This window comes from Rattus norvegicus, chromosome X, assembly GCF_036323735.1.
Source record: "Rattus norvegicus strain BN/NHsdMcwi chromosome X, GRCr8, whole genome shotgun sequence".
Classification (NCBI taxonomy): Eukaryota; Metazoa; Chordata; class Mammalia; order Rodentia; family Muridae; genus Rattus; species Rattus norvegicus.
Window position 1 is genome coordinate 12,096,418 of NC_086039.1, and position 8,220 is coordinate 12,104,637.

An 8,220-nucleotide genomic window follows, 5' to 3' on the forward strand; every position below is an offset into this window, starting at 1 on the left:
TTAAACAATGAAATTTCACTCTTTTGAGCTCCATTTGCCTTTAACCTGTAAAACTGCAGTTTATTTCTGGGCCCTGCCCCAGTGTTCTTTTTGGAATAAATCAGAATGCCACTGTGGTTTTTCTTTGTCCCTGGGCTCATCACTGAATTGAGTAAGGCTGCCTCGTGTGCCTGCCTCGATGTCAGACAAAAAGCAGAAGAGGGGTGAGCGATGACTTCATGCACTGGAATCTGCATTTGTTTTCTTTCTGTGAAGAAAGCAGATCCAGTGTTCCAGCAGGACAGCTACTAGGTGCTCCTGGGCCACAGGCCTCCCTCCCTAGCTTCCTGGAATTGTGGTAGGTGGGCAGATGGTGTTTTTTCATTTGTGGCTTTGGAATTTTGGAATCAAGGCCTACTTTTTATTTTATTTTATTTTATTTTTAAGAAACGCTAATGGCTTCCTCATGGGCTTCCACCCAAATCTTTGCTAAATTTTGCTCGGCCTTTATGTCTTGTCTTGAGTGTCTCAGGCAGCTCTCTCAGTCATGAATAAATCAGCTGAGGTTCACCTCTGCCCTTTGCTTTGCCCAAAGCCAGATGAATCACTAGGTTTCTCCACTTCCCTCTCTCAGAAGCCAGTGAGAGCGTGGCTGGAGGGGACTCTGCCCCAGGAAAACTCCAGCCAGCCCCTTGACTTCCCAGAACAAAGAAATTCTGGTGGCAGTGGGGAGAGGGGAGCTTTGTTCTCAGCAGGAAGAAACCAAAGAACTTCCTGAGGGGACCTAGAAATGTCTCTGTTCGGAGGAACTGTGCAAAAAGACTTAGCTTCTCATTACTTTTAGAGAGAGAACCTGAGCTCTTGAGAGCCCCGAGCTGGCCAGGTTCAGCCACCAGTCCTCAATAGGCCAACTTAACCAACAATAATGAAAAATACAAAAAGTTGCCCACCTGAGTGTGTGTGTGTGTGTGTGTGTGTGTGTGTGTGTGTGTCCAGAAGACTCTGCCTGGCCTGGAGGCCCCAGCTGTTCCTTCACCCAGCATAAGACTCCTGGGGAAGTTTCCATTTCTTGGGCTCCATTGTCTCAACAGATTTTTTTAAAGATGTATTTATTTATTATATATAAGTACATTGTAACTGTCTTCAGACACACCAGAAAAGGGCATCAGATCTCATTACAGATGCTTGGGAGCCACCATGCAGTTGCTGGGATTTGAATTCAGGACCTCTGGAAGAGCAGTCAGTGCTCTGAACCAGCCCGTCTCATCAGTCTTAATGGGCAAAGGGAAGAAAGCAGGTGTTTGTTTCTTTTGAGGCAGCGGTTCACTGTGCAACTCTCTTTGTAGACCAGGCTGACCTCACACTCCAGAAACCCTCCCACCTCTGCCTCCCAAATGCTGGGATTAAAGACTTGAGCTACCTCCATTGAGCTACTGCTAGTCTTTTAGAATATCCTCGTGTACGTCAGGATTGTTATAACCTGTGTGGATTGACCTCATCCCACCACACCCCACCCCAGTCCATGCCCTGGAGATGGACCTTGTTTGAGGAAGGAATTTGAACCAGAGGGAAAACTCCAGGAAAATTCAAGGTATGTTATGAATTTGCTCTGGGTTTGCTTAGGAGTCATTCAGAAACCTAATCCAGGCCTAGGACTCCATTGGGAGTCTCAAAAATTGACCTCAAAAAGTATAACCTCACTAACCTTCCTGAAGCTCAGGCCTAAGTATGCTCCTTCCTTCCCAGCAGAATAGCCTTTGCCACCCAGGTACCCCATCTGTTGGAAAAGTCCACCCCTAAGCCCACTTTCAGTAACTTAGCAACAGCAGGCAAGTCATCATCAGCCACCAAAATGGGACATATTTCCATTGTCATGATGAGTTTTGTACCCTCCTATGCACGTGCGTGCACTATACTCCCTTATAAAAAGCCAGTACCTACTCTTTTCACCCTCTTTTCCATTCCACCCTCGCTCAGAAGCAGTCTCTGCATCACATCACATCACATCCCCCAATATGCTTTGTGTGTGAGATCTTGAGCATGCCTCGGCTCCAATCCGCCAAGGTACCTTCCACCACTCAATCATAGCAGTGTCCAACCAGTTTTATTGGTTGGTGACCACTCCCACCACAAAAACAATTTCTAGGGATACGAGAATCAATGCAAAAAGAAAAGCATACATATAGTTCCCTCATCTCAGAGCCAGTAGGAGTTTATTATGGAGCTGAATTCGAGTGAGCATTGCTTCCCACGTAGGTTACTCTGAGTATCATGTCCCAACATGATAACAGGTTCGTTATGTTTTCATAGTAATAGAACAAAGAATGTCACAAATCAAGACACTTTTCAAATACTTGGTGGGTCCATCAGGTAAGAAGATTACAGCAAAGAGATGAAGCCTCTGCTATAGACCCCCAATGACATTCTTAGCATCTAGGCTAATGGAAGCTGGGAGACTTTTGTACATTCCGAAAGCATTTACCTAATAGTTACAAGGCTATTAGGTCACAGACACCTAAGTGAGTAATAAATGGCTATTTAGAGGGCTCAAATGGCTGAAGAGAGTTTGGCTTTAGACCTGCAAATTTCATCTCTTCAGTGGTTGAACTTCCAACTGGTCAATCAGCCTTATAGATTAATGTAGGTTAATGTAGGTGTGGTGACAATTTTGGAATTTTGATTTCTTTAAAAAATGCAGAAATATAAGAATGTGTTTTCATTTTAATCCCTGGTGTCGGACATGGGGCCGATTTGGACTGTCCACAGCAGCTGACTCTGATTTGCCTCGTGCTCTAGCAGAGGCAGGGTTTTGCCAGCTGCAGATAATTTCTGTGATTGGGTGACATTTGGAATTCTGGGAACTTTTCAAAGGTTATATAAATTCAAGGGCCCCAAGAGGCAGGGTGGATGGGTGGGTAGGTGTTAGTTCTTTAGGAGGGTAGCTTGTGTAGCCATGGCCAAAGAAGAACCAAAAGAAAAGAAATTAGACTCAGGAATTTTCCTAACTCCTCTCTCCCTTCTATCCTTGTTTGTCTCCTATCTTGAGTTAGGGGGCGAAACCATGGGGATAAATGGTGAAAAAAGAACCCACAAAGTAATAAAAGCTGGCTACAATGTGGGTGCTGTTTTTGTCTCCTGGGAACTTCGATTAATACTAGTATCCTTCACCTGAAACTGGCAGCCCAGCTCAACATGGTCCAGAACTAACATTGGTCAGAAAGTAGCCGTGAAAATAACTTGAGTTAAAAAATAACTAGCTGGTGACTCTTACCCCTCTCCCAGCTATGTGGAAAGGAGAACAGAGCTCATTTTCTAGGAAGTCAGCACAACAAACTCCGAGCAAGCACTTCTGAAAAGTCTTCTAAGGACCTGACCACCCCTCTGCCACAAGGACAATACCATTTTGTCCCCAGGGCCATGGATCACAGCAAGACAGTATTCCTAGGAATCTATGGGGATAGATAATGACTGAACCGGACAAGAGAAGGAAAAGAAGTCATTTCCTTGAGATCTAGTTGGCCCTTCCTATTGAGAGTTAAGAATCTTAGACACCCCCTGGTTGAGGGATGGGGACACCCACCGTCAAAGTTTTTAACCTTGAAATGTTCCTGTCCAAAGAAAGAACTGGGACAAAAATTAGAACAGAGACTGAGGGAAGGCCCAACCAGGGACTGCCTCACTTGGGGATCATCATGTCTGCAACACTGTTGCCATGGTCAAGAGGTGATTGCCCACGAGAACCTAGTGTGGTAGTTTCCTGAGGAAGTCAGGCCAGCAACTGACCAATGCAGATGTGGATCCTTGGAGTAAACCATCAGTCTGAGCTCAGGGAACCTGGTGGGGGAGCTGGCAGAAGGACTGGAGGAGCAGAGGGGAATTGCAACCCCATAGGAAGAACAACATAGCTTGGCCTGACTACCCAGTTCTCCCAGAGTCCAGACCACCAACCAAGGAGTGTACCTGGAGGGATCCGTGGCTCCAGATACACATGTAGCAGAGGATGGCCTTGCTTGACAGCAATGGGGGGGTGAGGTCCTTGGTCCCAGGGAGGCTTGATGCCCCAGATTAGGGGGATGCTGGAGCAGTGGAGTGGGAGAGTGTAGGTGGGTAGGGGGAGCACTCTCCTATAGGCAAAGGGGAGGCTGTGGGATGAGGGCCTGGTGGAGGGCTAACCAGGAAGTAGGATATCATGGGATTGGGGGTGGCTGGAAGGGGTACCCGGGAAGTGGGATATCATATGAGATGTAAACGAATGGAATGATTAATAAAAAAAGAATCTGGGAGGGGAGGGGTTAGGGGGATGTTGGCCTGGAAACCAGGAAAGGGAATAACAATTGAATTGTTAATAAGAAATACCCAAGTTAATAAAGATGGAGAAAAAAATATCTTAGACACAATTGATAAGTCCAAAACTGCCTACAGAGAGATAATACACATTTGCCTAAAGACATTCTAATGAGGATGCTGACAACATCAAATAGGGGTTGAAGAGGTAGCTCAGTTGACAGTAAGCTTGTCCGGCATCGCACAAGGCAGATTTTAATTCCCAGTACCATATAAATCAAGTATGGTAATATTCACCCGTAATCTCAGCACTCAGGAGGCAGAAACAGAACAATCAGAAGTTTGGGTTCTCCACTACACAGTGAATTCAAGGCCAACCTGAGCACTATGATACTTCTGAAAACAAGAAAAAAGGAAAAAGAAAGGAAAAAACAGAAAAAGAAATAAGAGATCTACCTGCTCTTGCCTCTCCAGTGCTGGGATTAAAAGTATACACCATCACATCCAGCTGACACACATCTTTAACCCTAGCAGTTGGGAGGCAGAGGCAGGTGAATCTCTTTGAGTTCAAGGCCATCCTGGTCTACATAGTGAATTCCAAGACAGCATGGCTATAAAGAGACCCTGTCTCAAAGAAAAAGGTATACAGTGGAAATTTCTGGTTTCTTTTGGAGACTTAGTTGTGTCGTGTGATGTTTTTCTTGAAACTGTCTTATGAGAGGATGTTTTTGCTAAAGCAGATGTGTGGGAAGATGTTTTGCTAAGAACAGACATATATTTCTAGAAGCTGCCTGGGAAAGGGGCATGTGATGTTTGGAAAGGGTATAAGGAGAATGGAACAGAGATGGCCCTGTGTGGCAGCATTCAACTTGCCCCTCTGCTGATCTTCATTTGTCCTGACTTCGTAGAGAGAAATTCACTCAAGAACTTCCGGTGGTGTTCTAGTGAGTTCTTGCTGCTTCCACAGACAGGGCCTTGCTGTTTCTTCTGGATTGAACTGCCGTTGCAGATTACTGAATACTGTTTGTGAGTGGATCAAGCTACCGATGCTGATTTGTGTAAACGGAACGGCTGCTATCCTGACAAAGAAGACTGGAATAGTAGCAAAGAACTATTTCTGAACAGATCTGTAACCTCCGTTTCCTATTAACCTTTCCTTTCCACTACCTCTGAGAGCTGCTGGGCTAGAAGGGAGGTTAAAGCATTTAAGTACCCTTATTAAAGTAGGTTTTGAAAAATATAAGACTACAAAGGTGTGCCACCTTTTAAATCTTATAATGACATCCTTTAATGAATGTAACCTAGAATGTAGGGAAGCACATCTACTGTTGCGATAAAGACACAGGTGCCTACTCCCAAAAGATGGGGATAGGAGTGTTCCACTGTCTTTTTCCATATGATAATGAACCAGCCTGCCTCCATTTTAGACTTAAAAGCCACCTTATAGTAAAGACAAACTAGGCTCATTCCTGTTCATGATTAAACCTCTGTTTCTTAAGGCTATGCTGCACCTGTAACCTTATAGTTACAAGTATAACAAATGGTTCTCTACTACTTGTTCCAGGAAACAGCAACAATGTCTTTGTTCCAAACCCATATGCATCTGGCAAACCTACCTTGTATCAAAAGGCTGTTATGACTGGCTGTTTTTATGACTACCTTATGACCACTTTGCAGTCATGTCTGTTTCAGGAGGTTGTTGTGACTTAAGTAGTCATGTTCACATTCTTCTGCTCCTGTAGCCCCACCTATTTTGCCTGCAAAATCCCCCACTTGGAAAGTCGCTGCCTCTGAGCTTGTCTTCCTCACTTCTAAGGCTGACTTCTTGAACCCCACCTTAGGGGAGGTAGCCCATATACATTGATTAAAAAGCTTGCTTTAATTAGTTGTTGGCTTTAGTTTGGCTATGATGATTTGGATCTGTGGTCTTTCTCTCGAATCTTTGGGATTAACAATGACTCTGTCTAAAAACTTAAGGAACAGTTTCACTCTGGCTCATCCTAGAATTCTTCAGTGTTGTCAGGGATTTGACTCTACCTGAGTGGAGCTGCCTCATGGGGAAGGGAACTAAGTTCTCAGAGCAATGGTGGTTCTGCAGGGCTTCAGACCCTTCTCCTTGCCACCACTGCTACTGACATCATTTCAATCCTGAGGATGTGGTGATCTCTGGGGAGTCCTAGATGATAGGTTATTTCTCCACCATTGATGAAATGAGCCAATTTAAGGCAGATTAGATTATATTAAAGATAGGTTTATTGGAAAGCTGATCTTGGTGGGTGAGTTCAATGGCCCCAAGGACCAAGGCTAGGGAAGTCATCATGAGGAAAGGGAGCAGGTAAGGGAGGAAGAGAAAAAGAGAGAAGGGGTACACACATGCAGAGAGAGAAGAGATAGAGGAGAGAGACTGAGTCAGACACACACACACACACAGAGAGAGAGAGAGAGAGAGAGAGAGAGAGAGAGAGAGAGAGAGCAAAATGTCTGGATTATATAGGGAGGAGCCTCTGTGGAAAGGCCAGCCCAGCCCTGGGCCGTGAAGTTCAAGGTTGGAGGCAGAGTATGCTAGGTAGGAACTGAGGGATGCTGGGAGAACCTGAAAGGCCAGGTCTGCTTTAGTATGTAAAATATGCACCACAGTCCCTTGTCAGGGTTGAGGCAGTCCAAAACCAAATACTAGAATGTTCTGTGGTTTGATCTAAGTGTGGGTTCCCTGGATGTATACATAGGACAAAATTAATCAAGCTGCTAACTTAAGTTTTATGTACTTTTCTGTGTGTAAATAATACCCATATAAAGCTCTATTGACGGGGGAAAAGACATAACAGATAAGGAAATACACTTTGTACCTTATAAACCTTTTGTTAGGAACTTTTCAAAGCTTTTATCAAACTATGACTACTATACTACTTGCAATGTCAAGGACTTGCCTTTCCTGGTTTTAACCATTATATTTGCAGTTGTATGGGATGGGCTCTTCTGTTTGCTTGCTTTCCCAGCCAGCATTCTGCCTTTGCTTGCCATTGCTTCTTTCCTCTCTTAGCCACCCTCTTGCCACTAATGGGACTGCCACTACCTCTGCTGTCTTCTTCATGCCATGAGTTCAGCCCACTTGTGACAAAAAGTAATCACCATCTGGAAAAATTTTAAAAGACTATTCAGAAGTCTTTTTTCCTTTTTGAGCCTAATACCAGGGGGGCAGGACAAGGAGGATCTCCCAGGTGAAAGAATAAAAAATGCAGCTAAGAAGTCAGAAGTTTAAAAAAGCCCTAAATACCTCAAATTCCAGACCCTGCCCTCTACCTGTACTAGCTGACCATAAAGTAATAATAATAATCTTGAGAAGCAGGAAGCGTCTCCCAGGAAATGATGGACCATAAAGTAAACAATCTTGAGAAACAGGAAGCTCCTCCTTGTGATTTTTCACTGGTATTCTCGACATTTTCCAATGACACCCTCCCTACCCACTGGGGTTGAGGTTTCTTCCTTTAATTTCCCCTTGTCTCAGTTTCTGGGGGTCGAACTCCACTGCCCCTGCGTGGGATATGAGTCTCGACCCCAGTGCACTGGTTCCTATCAATAAACCTCATGTTTATTACAGCAAGGACGGTCTCACGTGAGTTCTTGGGGGGTCGCATCATCCCGAGACTTGAGTGAGGGTCTCCCGGCTCCGGGGGTCTTTCACAGGCAACTTGAAAAGTACGCCAAACAACCTTGTTATATAGCTAGGAGATTGAATAGGACATACTAATGAAGAATTATATTTGTACCAATCACAGCACACCTTTCAGTTCCACCAATCACAGGCACCAAATAGGGACTAATTTCATACTTTGCATGTAGACCAATCACAAAATTTTCTCTGTACCAGTCTCAGAATAGAAGCCCCTACCACCACCACCACCACCACCACCACACCCCACCCCAGGTGGAGATGGAAGATTAGATGCAAGATCATCT

The 8,220-nt window shown here is 44.7% G+C and overlaps 1 long non-coding RNA gene across 1 annotated transcript; it reads left to right on the forward strand.

Annotated features, from left to right (window-relative positions):
* Positions 1-201: 201 nt before the first annotated feature.
* Positions 202-7,860, forward strand: LOC120099244 (uncharacterized). Its single transcript, XR_005498309.2, has 3 exons — positions 202-337; positions 1,326-1,570; positions 5,172-7,860. It is a non-coding gene; the product is annotated as an uncharacterized LOC120099244 (long non-coding RNA).
* The last annotated feature ends 360 nt before the right edge of the window (positions 7,861-8,220 follow it).